The sequence below is a fragment of the Bubalus bubalis genome, chromosome 20 (genome assembly GCF_019923935.1).
Source record: "Bubalus bubalis isolate 160015118507 breed Murrah chromosome 20, NDDB_SH_1, whole genome shotgun sequence".
Lineage (NCBI taxonomy): Eukaryota > Metazoa > Chordata > Mammalia > Artiodactyla > Bovidae > Bubalus > Bubalus bubalis.
The window spans coordinates 24,784,811-24,804,832 of NC_059176.1; the positions used below are offsets into that span (position 1 = coordinate 24,784,811).

Below are 20,022 nucleotides of genomic sequence, written 5' to 3' on the forward strand. Positions count from 1 at the left end.
ACAGTACTTATAATGGAATACTCTAAAGCTATGAAAAAGAATGAGACATATCTTTACATAGCACATGCGCACGTGTTCAGTCGTGCCCGCCTTTTTGAGACACTACGGACTGTAACCCACCAGGCTCCTCTGTCCATGGGTTTCCCAGCAAGAATACTGGAGTGGGTAGCCATGCCCTCCTTCAGGGGATCTTCCCCACCCAGGAATCAAACCCACATCTCTTATGTCTCCTGCATTGGCAAGTGGGTACTAAAAATGGGGAGTTGATATTAAATAAGGTAATACAATTATGTAAGAAACCAATAAGCCAAGCAAACAGTATACTCAAAAAAATATCATTTAGGGCAGTGCATATTATTTTACACAATCTTAGAAGAATCTGTTAAGGCAACTAAGCACAGTTAGACTAAATACACGTTTGTGAAGACTGCCAATAGACTGCATGTGTAAAAGCCTGGAACTGAGGCAGCTATCAAAGGCTGCCTTTATAGGATACCTTATAGAGTACCTTACGTGTAGTGCAGTCCTTTTCAAAAGAAATGTTTGAGCCTTCTAAGAAGAAAAGTTCATTCTCATTCAACTAACCTAATGTCCTTCTAGCTCTACAGATGCATGATTTTGCAGACAACGGAAAAGAATTGTATTCCTTGCTGCCCCCTTGTGAGTTTTAAGGAAACTGTTCCTTGGTTTATTAATGTTTTTAAATTCAGGAACCATTTATGAAGTACTTACCTTGTGCCAGGCACTTTGCTGGTGTTAACACAAAAATTAAATAAGACATGATGCCTACTTTTAAGGAACTCACAGATAAATAAAAGTTATGAGTGACTAAACATTTCTAATTCAGTCTTTCAGCATAGTCTCTGTGAATTATTTTCTATCAGTATCCCAACCACATTTCATATTTATTCTACTTCTAATCTCAACTATACTTTTCAGGATTTTATTTGTGCATAGTAATCATCATTTTATGTTTGATAACTCTAAGGCTGGGTAATATTCAAACCATAATAACACAAACTCTAGTGTCATGGAAGAATTTTTCACAATAAACAAAAGCATAAGCAGTGTCAGGAAGCAAGTTTAAATTTTCTTCTAATTTCTCACTTTTGTAATCTCTAGGGCCATCACAGAACCTGGTGCATAGTTGGTTGGTTGAAATAATAAATTTGAATGAATGGATACAGAGCAAAGGGGTTTGAATGAATAAGTGGTTTTGAAATCAGCCTGTGAAGAAAGGGTAAGACCTGGATCACTAGAAAGGACAGAGAAGAATATTTGAGAAAGGGAGAGCCACAAATAAACCAAGACCATTTATCAAAGAAAACATTAGTACATGGGTTCATTATTAATTAGTGCTGACTAGTTTAGGGGGCTCCTTGAGGTCACAAGTGTCCAGATACAGACACAATCAGACTTGGGTCTTTTCCCTCAGTCTCAAGGGATTGTTTACTGCACATCTATTCTTAGGAATATGAAGATATTGAAACAGTGGCGAGTGAAGGCTTAGGCCCAGGTCTCTCTCCACCACTTGCTCCCAAAATGCTGGCCTCTGATACCCTCAGCTTCAACCACTCCTTTCCAAGACCTAGTTATAAATCTTGTTCAATAAAACAATTAGCAAAAGAGAGAACATTCAACAGCTGTAATTACCTAAATGTCCCACCATTACCCATTTGAATGACTAAATCCTCTACATTGATCATGTTAACGAATGATAATTAAAACCAAATAACCTCTAGGCTCATTTGTTTTCTACAATGACAAAACTGAACCTCTAGACATTATATCATGAGGCCCTGAATTGAGGCCGGAAGAGCAAAACAAAGCGCAAGGAAAATTGGGTGGAAAGGTGCTGGTGCCCTGGGGAGAGAGGAAGGCCACAGACCATGGTAGCAAATACTTGTCAGTTACCAGTAGATGGGAGCCTCCCGCCCCCGCCACTGCTCTGCTGTGTTCAGTTGCTTCAATCGTGTCCAATTCTTTGCAACCCTATGGACTGTAGCCTACCAGGCTCCTCTGTCCATGGGATTCTCCAGGCAAAAATACTGGAGTGGGTTCCAGTATTCCAGTATTCCAATGACTTCCTCCAGAGGATCTTCCCAACCCAGGGATAGAATCCACGTCTCCTGCATCTCCTATACTGCAGGTGGATTCTTCACCCACTTAGCCACTGGGAAAAGAATATATATCGGAGAAGGGAATGGCACCCCACTCCAGTACTCTTGCCTGGAAAATCCCATGGATGGAGGAGCCTGGTAGGCTGTAGTCCATGGGGTCACTAAGAGTCGGACACGACTGAGTGACTTCCCTTTCACTTTTCACTTTCATGCATTGGAGAAGGAAATGGCAACCCACTCCAGTGTTCTTGCCTGGAGAATCCCAGGGACGGGGGAGCCTGGTGGGCTTCCGTCTATGGGGTCGCACAGAGTCGGACACGACTGATGCGACTTAGCAAAGAATATATATATATATATATACATATATATATATATATATATATATATCACCTTGCTATACAGTAGAAATTAACACTGCATTGGAAATTAACTATACTTCAATAAAATAAATAAGTTTGATCTCTATCAGAAAAGTATTCCAAGACTCCTTCCTAATTAACAATAAGTCACCCCCAAATCTTCTGTTTTCTTGGAATTTGTATGAAGAACCTCATATCAAAGAATGTATAATACCAAGTTCACGGGTTGATTATTAATTAGTCCCAACTAACGTAGGGGCCACTAGAGGGCCTAAGTATTCTTGCCTGGAGAATTCCATGGACAGAGGAGCCTGGCAGGCTACCGCCCATGGGATTACAAAGAGTCAGACACAACTGAGGGACTATCACTTACTTACTCAGAGGGCTTAAGGATCCAAATATAGACAGAAAGCAATGTAGTATTGTAAAATAGTATAATTTTCACAGCTTGTGTGTGTTTTTTAACAAGACCCCATATACAATGGCATCTATGATGCATGAAAACAAGCAAGCTCAGGAAATACACAGCACTATAAATAAAACCGGAGAAGGCAATGGCACCCCACTCCAGTACTCTTGCCTGGAAAATCCCATGGACGGAGGAGCCTGGTAGGCTGCAGTCCATGGGGTCGCTCAGAGTCGAACAGGACTGAGCGACTTCACTTTCACTTTTCACCTTCATGCATTGGAGAAGGAAATGGCAACCCACTCCAGTATTCTTGCCTGGAGAAATCCCAGGGACAGGGGAGCCTGGTGGGCTGCCGTCTATGGGGTCACACAGAGTCGGACATGACTGAAGCGACTTAGCAGCAGCAGCAGCATAAATAAAACAATCATAGAAAACACAGCTCCAGCTTCTCCCCTAGTGATCTTAAATTCAGCTAAATGTGTGTTTTTCATTACAGTAAAACTTTTGGCTCTTTATATTTTTTTCACCATGTACATGTATTCCCCACACCGCCATCCACCCTACCCTCACCAAATATTTACCTATAATGATATCTTTATCTTTGCAGCAACTGTCCAGGTATTTTAAAGTTGGCAAAAGCCCTATTTCTTTAGCATATGCAAGTCAGAAAAAAGCACTACTATTTTTCATTAATTTTAGAAAATGTAAAGGCCTAAATGGGAAAGGTAAAACTTTTAAATGATCAGAAGGCCATGTAGGATACTCTCTCTGACATCCAGACACAAATAAGACCAAAACCACAAAACACAAAGAAAAATTTTAATAAATTCAATTACATTTCAGTGTAAAGCCTCTGTATGGCAACATTTATCATTTAAAAAAAAAAAGATTAAGAAAAGCTACAGACTGTGAGATGATATTTAGGCATGTAAATTAGCCACAATTTCTTTCAAGACAATTTGTCTAAATTGCATAAATTTGGAAACACATCTATCCTATAACCCAGCAATTCTACTGTAAAAATGTACACCTCGAGCAGTAATTCTCAAACTCAAGCTTGCATCAGGATCACTGGAAAGCCTGTTAAAGTAGTCTGGTGGGCCCCACCCCTGAGTTCTGACTTAGTAAGCCTGGGTGATGGTCCTGGAATCTGGATTTCTAACAAGTCCCAGGTGAGCCTGATGCTGCTGATTTAGACACTATCCTCGGAGAATCACTGCCCTAGAGAAACCATCATACAGGTACCTAAGAGGACACATACAAAAAATGTTCACCATAGTATTGTCCACAATGTGAAAACCTAGAAACCACTAATAAAGAAATGGATGAGTAAATGTAGAATATTCAAGCAATCCAGTTACATGAATGAACAACATGTATCAATATGAATACATCTCAAATCAGAATGAGGAGTGAAAGAGCACGTTGCAACAGAATACATTCAATATGCCATTTGTGTAAATCTTTTTTTTTTTCGCTGTGCCATGTGGCATGTGGGATCCTTTTTCCAGGGATCAAACCTCCATTCCCTAGACTAGAAGAATGGAATCTTAACCCCTGGAACACCAGGGAAGTCCCCCATTAATGTAAATCTTTAACAATAATCTGTTTATGGATATACTTATAGGTACCAGAAGTATGAAAACAGGGATAGGAAGGATACACGTGAGTGAGGAAGTAGGGAATTGAGACTGAGAAGGGTTCAAAAAAGAGCTTCAGTTGTATCCAAAATATTTTGTTTAAAACTGACCTCAAGTTCACTCCTTCCCAATTTCCTCCTCCTCACCTTGGAAAAGAGAGAGCAAAGGCGCAGTGAAAAAGTGAGATCCGCCATCCTGTCTAGAGGAAAGCTGCAAAGGATAGTTCAGTGGGAGCAGCCCTGTCTGCAGGGCAAAACGGTGCAGGATTAAGAATGGTCTATGTTGCTATTTTTTGTTTCTTTTTCTCTGGTCTTTCAAACAACTTAGATATCAGTACCTACCTAAATGGGAAGGATGGAAGGACAGGATGGAGAGGAGGAGGGGAGAAAGGAAAGGAAGAAGACAGGAAAAAAGAACATGAATTACACCAGTACTTGTGGGAAGGGTAATTCCTCTCTTTAGAGAAGAGATGCATCTTATCATCATGGTGTGTGCGAGGCACAGGCGGGGCCACAATATCATTAACAACACCACAACTTGTATTTCCATAGTACTTGTCCATTTTCACCTGTTTCACTGGAATAAAAAACAGCAAAACGGTTACATAAAGGAGAGAAATGCAACTTGCTCTGATTTGACGACCCTAGGTTTGGGCTCTGACAAGGGGGAAGGAAGTTTCCTTCTTCCTGTGAATGCAAAGGATTTCAGAACACGTTACCCTAAAATATACTGCTTTAACATATGGACTATTTTGAGTTAAAGGCACTTGAAAGACAGAAGATATAAGAGAAAAGCTTATGACCTTCCTTCTTTTTCTTAAAAGCCAAAGATGAAATTCCTATATGAAAGAGGTCCTCCCCTCCTCCTCTCACCAAGGATGAGAAGCTGAGACCAAGAGAATTCTACACATTAGACCTTGTTCAAGTCATTCTTCTCTTCCTTTGGCCTCCTCACGTAGGTCACTTTTCCACACTTGCTTCTCTGTGTTCAAATAGAATGTAAATGCTTTAATAAAAATAATACAAATGCAAGTTGGAGGGCCATTGCTTTGGGTCTTCATTCCTTATGAGAGCTGTGGTGTCATGTAACATATATCTGTATGCTTTCCTCTCATCACTCTCTTCTATGTCAATTTAGTTCTCAGACTCAGCTGAAAAACCCTAAGAGGGTAGAAGTAAAAACCTGCCTCCCCTGTACACAATGTCTCTGACAACTTCCTCTGAACTAAGTCTTTGCGCAGTTCTTATCTTCCGATGACCTCAGCTCCCCAGAAACTTCAAAAGTAATCACCTCCTTGAAGAAGACTTCCTGGCTGTACATTCTAAAAGAGCAACTCCAGTCTCTCTCCAGTTCCTTCCCCTGGAATTCCTTTCCAGTTCTTTTACTGGTGAGGAAGTAGGGAATTCAGAAAGGAGTTTGTTCATAGCATTTATCACCACCTGACATTATCTTGGAGAAGGCAATGGCACCCCACTCCAGCACTCTTGCCTGGAAAAATCCCATGGACGGAGGAGCCTGGTGGGCTGCCGTCTATGGGGTCGCACGGAGTCAGACACAACTGAGCGACATTATCTTATATATTAACTTGTTTATTGGACTGTGCTCTGTCTAGCATATAAGCTTCATCAACGCAGGGACCCTGCCTGGTAGCAAACATCACTTTGTATCTAGGGTCTTGACTAATGCATGGCAAACAGCAGGGGCCCAGTAAATATTTGTCGAATGTATGAAAGAATCTCTCTCTGTCCATCTTTCTTCCTATTAATATTCCCTCTTGAACTGTGGGTATCCTGCAGGGGCTGGTGCATCACCAATGTCCCAAGATATTTCAACCTTTTGTTTTTACTTCAATCCCACATTTCCATTGTACAAAAGTCTGCCCCAGAATCTAACACCTTCTGTTACCCGACAAACATCATCTTATCTTCTCCAAAAGAAAAAGCCCAAAAGTGGGTTCACTGTTCTCATCCCATCTGCCACCAACTCTTATCACCTCTTTTCTTATATTTTTTTCAGCCTTTTATCACTATCTATCATGATTAATACAACTCAGAGTAATATGCCTTAAGTTTAAATTGAGCACTGCCATTTACAAAGTACCTTAACATTAATGATCTTACTTAACCCTTAAAAATCTTACAAACCTGAGTATTTATCATGGAGAAATGAAGCTATGGTCATAAAAAATACACATGAATTTTATACAGGCATACCTCATTTTACTGTTTTGCTTTACTGCCCTTCACAGATAATTGCATTTTTTATAAATTGAAGATCTGTGACAATCCTGTGTCAAGCAAGTCTATCAGCACCATTTTTCCAACAGCATTTACTCACTCATGTCTCTACATCACATTTTGGTACATCTCACAATATTTCACACTTTCCATTATTATTATTTGTTATAATGACCAGCGATCCAAGATCACTGATGTTACTACTATAACTCACTGAAGGCTCAGATGACAGTTAGCATCTTTTAGCTAAATAGCATTTTTTAACTAAGATAAAGTATTTTTTAAATTAAGATATATACATTACTCTTTCAGACATAATGCTGCTGCTGCTACTGCTGCTAAGTCGCTTCAGTAGTGTCCGACTCTGTGCGACCCCATAGACAGCAGCTCATCAAGCTCCACCGTCCCTGGGATTCTCCAGGCAAGAACACTGGAGTGGGTTGCCATTTCCTTTTCCAGTGCATGAAAGTGAAAAGTGAAAGTGAAGTCGCTCAGTCGTGTCCAACTCTTAGCGACCCCATGCACTGCAGCCTACCAGGCTCCTCCGTCCATGGGATTTTCCAGGCAAGAGTACTGGAGTGGGGTGCCATTGCCTTCTCCGCAGACATAATGCTGCTGCTGCTGCTAAGTCACTTCAGTCGCGTCCAACTCTGTGCGACCCCATAGACGGCAGCCCACCAGGATCCCCCGTCTCTGGGATTCTCCAGGCAAGAACACTGGAGTGGGTTGCCATTTCCTTCTCCGATGCATGAAAGTGAAAAGTGAAAGTGAAGTTGCTCAGTCGTGTCCGACTCTTAGCAACCCCATGGACTGCAGCCTATCAGGCCCCTCCATCCATAGGATTTTCCAGGCAAGAGTACTGGAGTGGGGTGCCATACTGCATACTAAATAGACCATGGTATAGTATAAACACAACTTTTATATAAGCTGGAAAACCAGAATATTCATGCGACTTGCCTTACTGCAATATCCAGTTTATTGTGGAGACCTGGAGCAAAACCTGCGTACCGGTAGGTATGCCTGTAGCAGTTTTATTTGTAAGAGCTACAGACTAGAAACCAAATATCCTTCATTAGGTGGATGGATAAACTGTGGTATACCCATATAATAGAATATTACCCATTAGTGAAGAAAAAAAAAAAGACCATACTAGTAACAAATGCAACAACCTGGATGGGTCTCAAGGGCTTTAAATTGACTGAAAAATAAAAGTCAATCTCAAAATCGTACATAGAATTCTATTTATATGATATTCTTGAAATGACAAAATTATAGTGATGATGACCAGATCAGTCATTGTGGGGGGCTGGTGACAGAGGAGGGTGTGACTAGAAGGGGTACAAGGGTGTTTCTTTGTGGCAACAGAATAGTTCAATAACCTGATTGTGACGGTGGTTATACAAATTATACATTTTATAGGATTTCGTAGAATTGTACCACAAACAACAACAACAAAAAAACAGTATATGTAAGGACTGTGAAATCTGAGAAAACTCTGCAGTTCATTATTGTTAGCATTGTACCAGCATCAATTTGCTGGTTTTGATAATGTTATCATTGGAGGAAGCCAAATAAAGAATACATGGGAACTCTCTCTTCTACTTTTGCAACTTTTATGACCACAAAATTATTTCAAGTTATAAGTTTAAATTATGTAAAATTGTACACACAAAACAAAACGACAGACTTCCCATTAGAAGGGCTACCAAGTAAAAAATTCACATCAGGACGATCATCAATTGCAAACATTAGAGCCAATTTAATATCCTATAGATCTGTATGTTCTGAACCACTCCAAAAACTTAAGAAAAGAGCAACACTCTACACTGGTACCTGGTAACCATGATTAAGAAGAAGTAAACTTCATTTTACTAGCCTGGAGCTGTAGTCACCAATTGGGCTTTAAAGAGTAACTGCTTCCACTGCGATGGTCTGGTTTTCCTGTCTGGAAAGCAGGAGTCATCTCACCTGAAATGGGGTTAGAAGTAGGGCAGGTTTAACTGAATGTTCACTTAAATAAAACCTTGTTATACACAAAATTCTAATATAATTTTAATCTGTATTACTTCACATGGAAAGTGAATTTTGGCTACATATGTATATGTTATACAGATAATTTTGTAGATAAACACTGGATCACTGAAAAACAAAAAAGACATAAAAGCTGCCAGAGGGACTCCCTGGTGGTCCAGTAGCTAAGACTCCACACTCCCAATGTAGGGGGCCCAGGTTTAATCCCTGGTCAGGAAACTAGATCCCACAAGCCGCAACTAAGATCCTGTGCAGCCAAATAAATTATAAAAATACATATATATATATATTTTTTTAAAACTGTGAGAGTAATGATAGCAGCAGCAGCAGCAGCAGCTCATATTATTAGGACTTACCAAAGGCACTGCCCTTAAGTCTCCCATAGACTGCCTCATCTCATCGTCACAGCAGCCATGTAAGGAGGTGTTATTACTATTGCTTTTTATAGATTAAGATATAGACACACAGAGAGGCTAAGTAACTTCATCTGGGTCACACAGATGGTATTTGGTAGAGCTGAGAATCTCAATGGTTTACTACTTTTGCACCTATAATAGAGGCCTTGATCTTTACTGCCTCCTCACCTTCAGCTTTCCTTCCTGTCCATCCCCTTTTAGTTTTCCTGAAGCTGCCATGACAAATTACCACAAATTTAGTGGCTTAAATAATACAAAGGTATTATCTAACAGTTCTGGAGGTCAGAAGTCCAAAATGAGTCTCACTGGGCTCATGTTCATTGTGGACACCCTAGTAAAGAATTCATTTCCTCACCTCTTTACAGCGTCCAAAGGCTACCTTTATTCCTTGGCTCTACCATCAAAGCCAGCAACATCAGCCAAGTTCTTTTCACATTGCCATATCTCTGGTCCTCTCTCTTCCATTTATAAGTAACCCTGTGATTACATTAGGTCCACAAGGGTAATCCAGGTTCATCTCCCCATCTCAAGATCATTTGCTTAGCAACCTTAATTCCATCTGAAAACTTAATTTCCCCTTTACCATGTCATCTCAAATTTTCACATGGATCTGAGAATTATGGACATCTTGGGGTAGGGGTAGGCACTGTTCTGCCTACCACAAGCCATAATGCTGGCATTGAAATACTCCTTTCTTATCACTTCAGGTGACCTTTCTTTTCCTTTCCTATCAATTCCAAACTTTTTCATTTATATTTATATACTCCTGCTTTGTTCTTAAAAATTTGGTATGATTTCATAACATGTACTATGGGATAGTAAATTGCAATTTAAAAAATCAAATCTGAAGGGAGGATTCTGAGAAGATAATAGATAAGAAGCACCAGAAATATGTCTCCCCACCTGGACAACAATTACGCTGGTAGAATCTGTCTGATGTAACTATTTTGAAACTCTAGAGTCCACTGAATGTTTGTAACTTCCAGGAAGCTATTTTCATCAATTTCAACTCTCAGCATAGCACAGACTATTTATCCTCCATTTTGGGAACCAGACATTAAACACCAGGACATTCAAAAGCAACTGTATATATAGGAGAAATAAGAAAGTCACCTCACATGCCTGGGGAAAGACACAGACTTAAGAAGATCTGAGAATTGCAATAACATACAAGGAAAAAGAATCTGAAGAAGGATACATATGTCTGAATCATTTTGCTATACACCTGAAACTAACACAACATTATAAATCAACTATACTTCAAATTTTCTAATTAAAAAAAATTTTTAATTATACTCTAGGTAAAAAGAGACCCAAGACAAGCATAAGTCTACATTTCAGGCTGATCTTTGGCAGAGACATACTAGAGCAATTTTTTTTGCCCTTTCTTTCTAAAATTAACTTATTTTAATTGGAGTATAATTACAATATTGTGATGATCTCTGCCATACATCAACATAAATCAGCCATAGGCATACATGTGTCCCCTCCCTCCTAGACACCCATCCCACCTCTCTCCCCATAAAAACCAAAAGCCATCAAACCTTGGGGAAGGGAGAGAATCTGATTTCCAGAGTTATCATATCATTATACTGAAATGTCCATGTTATCAACAGCAACAGAAAAAATATCACGAGACATACAAAGAAACAGGAATGTTGGCCCATTCAATAAAAAACCCACACCAATGGAACTGTACCAGAGAAAAAACAGATGGTGGACCTACTGTACAAAGACTGTTTAATAACTATCATAAAGACGGTTAAAGAACTAAAAGAGGACACACAGAATATCAATAAGGAGATAGAAAACCTAAAAAGAAACTCTAGGGTTACAAAGTGTAATAACTAAAATGAAAATTTCAAAGGCAGATTTGAGCAGGCAGAAGAAAGGATAAGCAAACTTAAAGATAGGATGATGGAAATTAGCAAGTCTGAGGAATGGACTTGTGGCTTCTCCAAGCCAGACTTCAGCAATACATGAACTGTGAACTTCCAGATGTTCAAGCTGGTTTTAGAAAAGGCAGAGGAACCAGAGACCAAATTGCCAACATCCGCTGGATCATCGAAAAAGGAAGAGAGTTCCAGAAAAACCTCTATTTCTGTTGTATTGACTATGCCAAAGCCTTTGACTACGTGGATCACAATAAACTGTGGAAAATTCTGAAAGAGATGGGAATACCAGACCACCTGATCTGCCTCTTGAGAAACCTGTATGCAGGTCAGAAAGCAACAGTTAGAACTGGACATGGAATGACAGACTGGTTCCAAATAGGAAGAGGAGTACGTCAAGGCTGTATATTGTCACCCTGCTTATTTAACTTCTATGCAGAGTACATCATGAGAAACACTGGGCTGGAAGAAGCACAAGCTGGAATCAAGATTGCCAGGAGAAATATCAATAACCTCAGATATGGAGATGATACCACCTTTATGGCAGAAAGTGAAGAGGAACTAAAAAGCCTCGTGATGAAAGTGAAAGAGGAGAGTGAAAAAGTTGGCTTAAAGCTCAACATTCAGAAAACAAAGATCATGGCATCTGGTCCCATCACTTCATGGGAAATAGATGGGGAAACAGTGGAAATGGTGTCAGACTTTATCTTTTTGGGCTCCAAAATCACTGCAGATGGTGACTGCAGCCATGAAATTAAAAGACGCTTACTCCTTGGAAGGAAAGTTATGACCAACCTAGATAGCATATTCAAAAGCAGAGACATTACATTGCCAACAAAGGTCCATTTAGTCAAGGCTATGGTTTTTCCAGTGGTCATGTATGGACTCGAGAGTTGGACTGTGAAGAAAGCTGAGCGCCAAAGAATTGATGCTTTTGAACTGTGGTGTTCGAGAAGACTCTTGAGAGTTCCTTGGACTGCAAGGAGATCCAACCAGTCCATTGTGAAGGAGATCAGCCCTGGGTGTTCATTGTAAGGACTGATGCTAAAGCTAAAACTCCAGTACTTTGGCCACCTCATGCGAAGCGTTGACTCATTGGAAAAGACTCTGATGCTGGGAGGGATTGGGGGCAGGAGGAGAGGGGGATGACAGAGGATAAGATGGCTGGATGGCATTACCGACTCGATGGACATGAGTTTGAGTGAACTCCGGGAGATGGTGATGGACAGGGAGGCCTGGCGTGCTGCAATTCATGGGGTTGCAAAGAGTTGGACACGAATGAGCGACTGAACTGAACTGAACTGAGGAATGGAAAGAAAAAAGATGAAAGAAAAGTTAACAGAGCTAAAGGGAACTGTGGATACCTTTAAGGAAACCACCATACACACATTACAGGAGTTTCAAAACAGGGAAAGAAAGGGGAAGAGATTATTTGAAGAAAACAACAGCTGAAAACTTCCCAAGTTGGATAAAAAGCAACCAAGTTGAATATAAACAACCAAACTCAGTGAACTCCAACTAGGTGATCTCAAAGACAGCCACGCCAAGGGACATTATAATCAAACTGTTGAAAGACAAAGACAGAATCATGAAAGCAGCCATAGAAACAACACATCACATATGTACAAGTGATTCTCAATAAGTTTATCTGCAGATTCCTCATCAGAAATCTTGAAGGCCAGAAGGCAGTGGACTGATATAGTCAAAGTACTAAAAGATAAAAACTGTCAACCAAGAATCCTATACCTGGCAAAAGTAACCTTCAAAAGTGAGAGAGAAATTAAGATATTCCCAGATAAACACAATCTGAGAGAGTTTATTAACAGTAGCTCTGTCCTACAGGAAATGCTAGAGTTCTGTGGGTGGAAATGCTAGAGTTCTGTGGGTAGAAATGAAAGAACATTGGACAGTAACTCAAAGTCATATGAAGAAATAAATATCTCACTGAAGGTATATACATGGGCTAGTATTATTATAAAAGTGCTTTGTAACTCTGCTTTTAATACATTAAAAAAACAATTACTAGTCTAAAAGCTAGCATTATTATAACTTTGCTTTGTATATCCACATTTTGTTTCCTATTCAATTTAAGTGATGAATAATAAATAAAAATTATTACTGATTTTGGACACATAGTGTATAAAGATGTAATTTTGTGACACCAATAACTGAAAGGAATGGGGATGGAGCTGTACCAGAAGAAGAGTGTGTGTATGTTATTGAATTTAAACTGGTATAAATTCAAATTAGAATGCTACAGTTTAGGTTATCAAATGTAATCCTCATGGTAACCACAAAGAAAATAGTTAAAGAATATACACAAAAAGAAATGAGAAGGAAATTAATATGCTTTACTACAAAAAAAAAAAATCAGCTAAACACAAAAGAAGAAATGTGGGAAGTGAGGGACAAAAAAGTATAAGGCATATAGAAAACAAACAGTAAAATAAAATTAGCAGTTATTACTCTGAATGTAAATAGATTCAGTCCCTGGGACCCCTGTATTGGGAACATTGAGTATTAGCCACTGGACCACCAGGGAAGTCCCCAAGACTCACTTTAGATCAAAAGACAAAAATAAGTTAAAAGTAAAAGGATGGGAAAAGACTGCAAATAGTAACCAAGAAAGATTAGAGATGGCAATACTAGTATCAGACAAAATGCTTTAAATAAAAGAAGTTTGCAAGAGTTAAAGAACAGTGTATATTAACAAATGTTGAATATATCAAGATATAACAATTATAAAATTTTATGCACCTAATAACAGACCACCAAAATACATAAATTGACAAAATTGAGAGGAAAATAGTTCCACAAAAACAGTTGAAGACTTCAATATGCCTCTCTCAATAACTGATAGAACAAATTGAAGATAGGTAAGAAGAGGACTTGAACAACACAATAAACAACTAGATCCAACAGATATATATAATAGAACACTTCACCCAACAACGGTAAACACATCCTTCTCAAGTACACATGAGACTCTCCAGGATAAATCACGTTAGGCCACAATTGTCTCAATAGACTAAAACAACAGTATTACCTAAAATATCTTCTCCGAACAAGGTAAAATTTGAAATCAATAAAAGCAAAATTGGAAATTCAGTAAATGTGTGGAAATTAAACAACACACTCTTTTAAAAATAAAAAGGAATCACAAGGAACATTAGAAAATACTTGCAAACTAATAATGAAAATGCAACATACCAAAACTTATGCAACACAGCAAAAGCAGTGCAAAGGGGAAATTTTATAACTATTAGCAGTTACATTAAAAAATAAGAAATTTCTCTTGTTAGATCAATAACCTAACTTTACAACTTATGAAACTAAAAGCGCTAGTGGAAGAAAGGCAATAATAAAGATTAGGGTGGAGATAACCGTAATAAAGGGTAGAAAACAGTAGGGAAAAAAATAATGAAACCAAAAATCACTTTTTTAAAAATACCAACAAAGTTTACAAACCTTTAGCTAGAATGACTAGGACAAAGGAGAGAAGACACAAATTACTAAAACAAAATAAATGAAAGTGGGGACACTATTAGTGAATCTACATAAATAAAAAGGATTGTAAGAAAGTACTATGAATAATTGTATGTCCAAAAACAGTATAACCTAGATGAAATGAACATATTCCTAGACACACAAAACCTACCAAGTCTGAATCATAAAGGAATAGAAAAACTGAATAGACTTAATAAGGAGATTGAATCAGTAGTCAAACCTCCCCTCCCAACAAATAAAAGTCCTGGGCTTAATGGCTCAGTGGTAAATGCTACCAGACATTTAAACAAGAACCAATACCAAACATTCTCAAACTTTTCAAAAAATTGACAAGGAGGGAACCCTTCCAAACTTATTCAATGAGACCAGTATTACTACAGTACCAACGCTAGAAAAAGACACTGTAAGAAAACTACAGGCTAACATCTCTTATGGACACTAATGCAAAAATCATCAATAAAATACTAGCAAGCGAAATTAAGCAGCATATTGAAAGGATTACACAGCATGACCAAGTGGAATATATTCCTGGCATACAAGGAGGGTTCCACGTATGAAAAATTGACCAGTATAAATACACCACATTAACAGAATGAAGGAAAAAAAACCTTCATGATCATCTCAATGATGCAGAGAAAAAGCATTTGACAAATTCAATGCCCTTTCACTATATAAAGAAAAACCTCTCAAACTAGGATAGAAAGAAAATAAATGAATAAAAAGCATCCAAATCAGAAAGGAAGAATTAAAATTATCTTTGTTCACAGATGATACAATCTTACACATATACAACCCTTAGAGTCCTCAAAAAACCTGTTAGAACTAATAAATTCAGCAAATAGCAGGATACAAACTTAACACAGAAAATTCAGTTGCATTTCTATTAATACACACTAAAATGAACAGACTGAAAAGGAAACTGTAAAATAAAGTATTTAGGAATTAACTTACTATGGAGATTAAAGACATACAATAAAAACTATAAAACATTGCTGAAAGAAATTAAAGAAGCCATAAATAAATAGAAACACATCCCAGTTCATGAATGAGAAGACGAAATATTAAATTTTTAATATTTAAAATGCCTATTGTGCTCAAAATGATCTACACAGTCAAGGCAATTCCTATCAAAATCTCAATGACACTATTTTCAGAAATAGAAAAATCTATCCTAAAATTCATATGGAATCTCAAGGAACCCAGAATAGCCAAAACCATCTTGAGAAAGAAGAACAAAGTTGGAGGTCTCACACATGCTGATTTCAGAACTTACTACAAAGCAATAGTAATCAAAAAGTATGGTACTGGTCTATAGACATAGGGACCAACAGAATAAAACAGAGACCTGGAAATAAACCCTTGCATACACGGTCAATTGATTTTCAACAAGGGTATCAAGACAATTCAATGGGGAAAGGACAATCTTTTCAACTAATGGTGCTGGGAAAACTGGGTAGCCACATGTAAAAGAATGAAGCTGGACTCTTACCTAATACCATACAGAAAAATTGCAGAACTAAACATAAGACCTAAATCATAACACTGTGAGAAGAAAACAGTAAAAGCTTTACTACATTGGAGTTGGCAATGATTTCTTGGAGATGACACCAAAGACATAGGCAACAAAAGAAAAACTAGACAAGTTGGACTTCGTGAAAACTGACAACTATTGTGCATAAAAGGACGTTTTCAACCATGATTTCCTGCTTCAACAATGCTTGGGCGGGGACTTCCCTGGTGGTCCAGTGGCTAAGATTCCACACTCCCAATGCAGGAGGCCTGGGTTCAATTCCTGGTCAGAGAACTAGATCCCACATGCAGCAACTAAGATTTAGTGCAGTCAAACAAATAAGTAAAACAATGCTTGGACAGAATAGGTGTTAATCTCCCATGCCTGCTGGTGCTCAGAGCCAGCCCTTCAACCTCCTTACGGAGCTCTCAGGCTGCCCCAAAGCCCACACCCCACAGCACCCCCACGGCCCCTGCTGCTGCTCTAGCACTGAGCAGCCTTCACCTCCTCTCCTTGTCACCTGCCCTGACCACTGAGGTCCCTCACTGGAGGGCCAGAACCACCAATAGGACTCAGAGGCCACCATCAACTGCCAGATCAACCTGGAGCCCTACACTTCCAACCTCTGCCTGTCCATGTCTCATTACTTTGGCTGCAATCGTGTGGCTTGGCAGAACTTTGCCAAATAGTTTCTCCACCAGTCTCGTGAGGAGAGGAAACATGTTGAGAAACTGATGAAGTTGCACAATCAATGAGGTGACCACATCTTCTTCCAGGATACCAAGGAACCAGATCCTAAGGACCGGGAGAAGGAGCTGGACACAGTGGAGTGTGTGTTACACTTGGGAAGCGTCAATCAGTTGCTACTGGAGCTGCAAGAACCGGCCACTGATAAGATCTTGTTGACTTCATTGAGACTCATTACCTGAATAAGCAGGGTAATACAAAGAACTGGGTAACCACATTTACACAAGATGGACTTCACAACACTCTGAAAGTGTTTTTTTGGGGGGTAAACTTTACCTTTTCTATAGGTTGTACCCAAACATCTACTTAAGTTCTTTTGTACCATTCTTTCAAATGAAGCAATTTGGTACCCCCTCCAAAAAAAACACTTTCAGAGTGAAAATGCAACTCATGAAAGGAGAAAATATTGCAAATCATATATCTGATAAGGGATTAATATTAAGAGTCTATAGGGAACTTCTAAAACTAAACAACAAAAAACAAATAACCCGATTCAAAAATGGGCAAAGGACTTGAATAGACAGTTCTTCAAAAAAGATATTCAAATGGCCAATAAGCACATGAAAAGATGTGCAACATCACTAATCGTTATGTAAATGCAAATCAAAACTACAATGAGGTACCCCTTCACATCCATTAGGTAACTACTATCAAAAAAAGCAATAAATGTTGGCAAGGATATGTAGAAATTAGAACCTGTGTGATTACATGTGTGACTATAACACGATACAGCCACTGTGGAAAGTAGCATAGTTGTTCCTCAAAAAAAAAATTAAATATAGACTTGGCATATAACCCAACAATTCCACTTCTGGATATATGCCCAAAGGAATTAAAAGCAGTGTCTCAAAGATATATTTATACACCCACATCCACAGCAGCTTTATTTGCAAAAGCTAAATTTTGGAAACAACCCAAAAGTTCACGGACAGATGACTGAATAAGCAAAATGTGCTATATGCATAAAGGGAACATTTTTCAGTCTTAAAGAGGAAGGAAATGCTGACATACTCTACAGCGTGAATGAACCTGGAGCCTGTTATGCTAATTGAACTAAAAAGTGAAGTTGCTCAGGCGTGTCCAACTCTTTGGGACCCCATGGACTATAGCCTACCAGGCTCCTCCATCCATGGGATTTTCTAGGCGAGAGTACTGGAGTGGGTTGCCATTTCCTTCTCCAGGGTTATCTTTCCTACTCAGGGATCGAACACGGGTCTCCCACATTGTAGGCAGATGCTTTACTGTCTGAGCCACCAGGGAAAATCTAAGTCAGTCACAAAAAGACTAGTACTGTATGATTGCATTTGTATGAGGTACTCGGAGTAGTCAAAATTATAGTAAGTAGAATGGCGGCTGCCAGGGACTGAGGGGAGAGGGAAACAAGGAGTCATTGTTTAATGGCTGTGGAGTTTCACTTTTGTAAGATGAAAAGAGTTTTAAAGATGGATGGTGGTGATGGTTGCTCAACAATATGGATGTAATTCATACCACTGAACTGTTACTTAAACATGATTAAGATGGCAATTTTTATGTTATGTGTATATCACAATTTTAAAAATTTGAAAAAAGATCAGGGCTAATTCAGGTCAAATCCAGTATGCAAATATATAGACCTTAAGTTTCTAGGCAGTTAGTAAATTAAGCAACAAATTTGACTTACCATCCCTCTACTACTTCTCAAATTCCTGGGGCATATATTTTACAAACAAGCTTCCCTATGTATTCACCGAGTGAGAGAAAAGTATACTTTATATGGGCAAACTGTCTTCAGCTTGAGTGTAGAATAAATGTATTTCACACATGTAAAGTCTCAAAAAATTTACACCCAACTTATTGTTACCAAAGGGATAGCAGGCGATGGGGGAGTGTAAATTAGGATCCTGGGATTAATATATATACATTACTGCATATAAAATATGTAAACAACAAAGACCTACGGTATAGCACAGGAAACTATACTCAGTATCTTATAATAACTTACAATGGAAAAAATATGAAAAAGAATATATGTATATACATATATATGTATATATATAACTGAATCACTTTTCTGTACACTAACACAACATCGCAAATTAACTATACTTCAATTTTTAAAAATTTACATCCCAACGATTCTTTCTTAGCAGACTACTATATGACAAAAGTTAGCCCTTAATTGCTACTATGAGGTATCCTGCATTTTTTCCAAACTCTTCACAGAACTGATTACAAACCCCCTGAGGAAGGGACCACAGTTTATATTTCTATTACTCAACAGGATTTTGAGACTTTATTTGTACCACGGCAGAGATTCAGTACATGTTGTTTATTCCAGAGGTATTACAAACAGTAAGTGAATCTTCCATTAGCAGAGAGAAGGGGAGGAATGGAGTCAGTTAGGACATGGGGAGTGCTAAGGCTCATTTCTGCAGCTATTCACCCAGCAGCGCTCCATTAACTGGTCTCACCTAGTCCAGCCAATTTTACCTCTAGTTCTTGCCAACACACACCTTCCCAGAAATAATCATTATTAATATTCTCCATGATCACTAGTCATATTTAATTATAGAATTAAAAACGTGGGCAGTATCTCTTGCTTAATTTTCAAAAATCTTCTTGGAATCAGACAACAAATAGTTGTGCCCCACTTCCAAGCAAAGATGGTCTCTGCAGTTCCACTAAATCCAGGTAGGTGGCGCTGGCACAGTACAAACCAGTTCCAGTTTGCCCTGGTTAATGAAAGAATCCATCTCCTTTTGCCATTAAGGCTATAAAATGTATTTTTAGTGTGACTTGATGGGCCATAGCTGTAACTTAACAATATCGGAATCAAATTCTGATACCTAATCAAACGGATGTAAGCTCTATTAGATTTCGATTAGCATTCATTCTGATTTGATTATAAGGCTTCAACCATTCAAATGGCTAATAAGGAGACATTTAGATAATTGCAGCTGTCTGGGGTTATTGCATTTGCTATCATTTCCACAGAGTGATTCATGTACAGACTGGGCCATAAAATTTGTTTTTGTTGGTGGAGACAAGAAACGAGGGTTTATTGGGGTGGGGGCACTGTGAAACATTTTGCTGTTGTGGTCTGGCATTTGGGATTGTTTTTTCTTTTTCCTTTTTTTTTTTTTTTAAATGGCATTGTTTTTTAATTAGAAGGGAA

The 20,022-nt window shown here is 38.6% G+C and overlaps 1 long non-coding RNA gene across 1 annotated transcript in view; it reads right to left on the reverse strand.

Annotated features, from left to right (window-relative positions):
- LOC123330744 overlaps nucleotides 1–20,022 on the reverse strand; it is a 146,690-nt gene that overhangs the window by 108,833 nt on the left and 17,835 nt on the right. The window contains exon 2 of the long non-coding RNA XR_006546837.1: nucleotides 8,599–8,733. This is a non-coding gene — a long non-coding RNA (uncharacterized LOC123330744). The remainder of the gene's footprint in view (nucleotides 1–8,598; nucleotides 8,734–20,022) is intronic.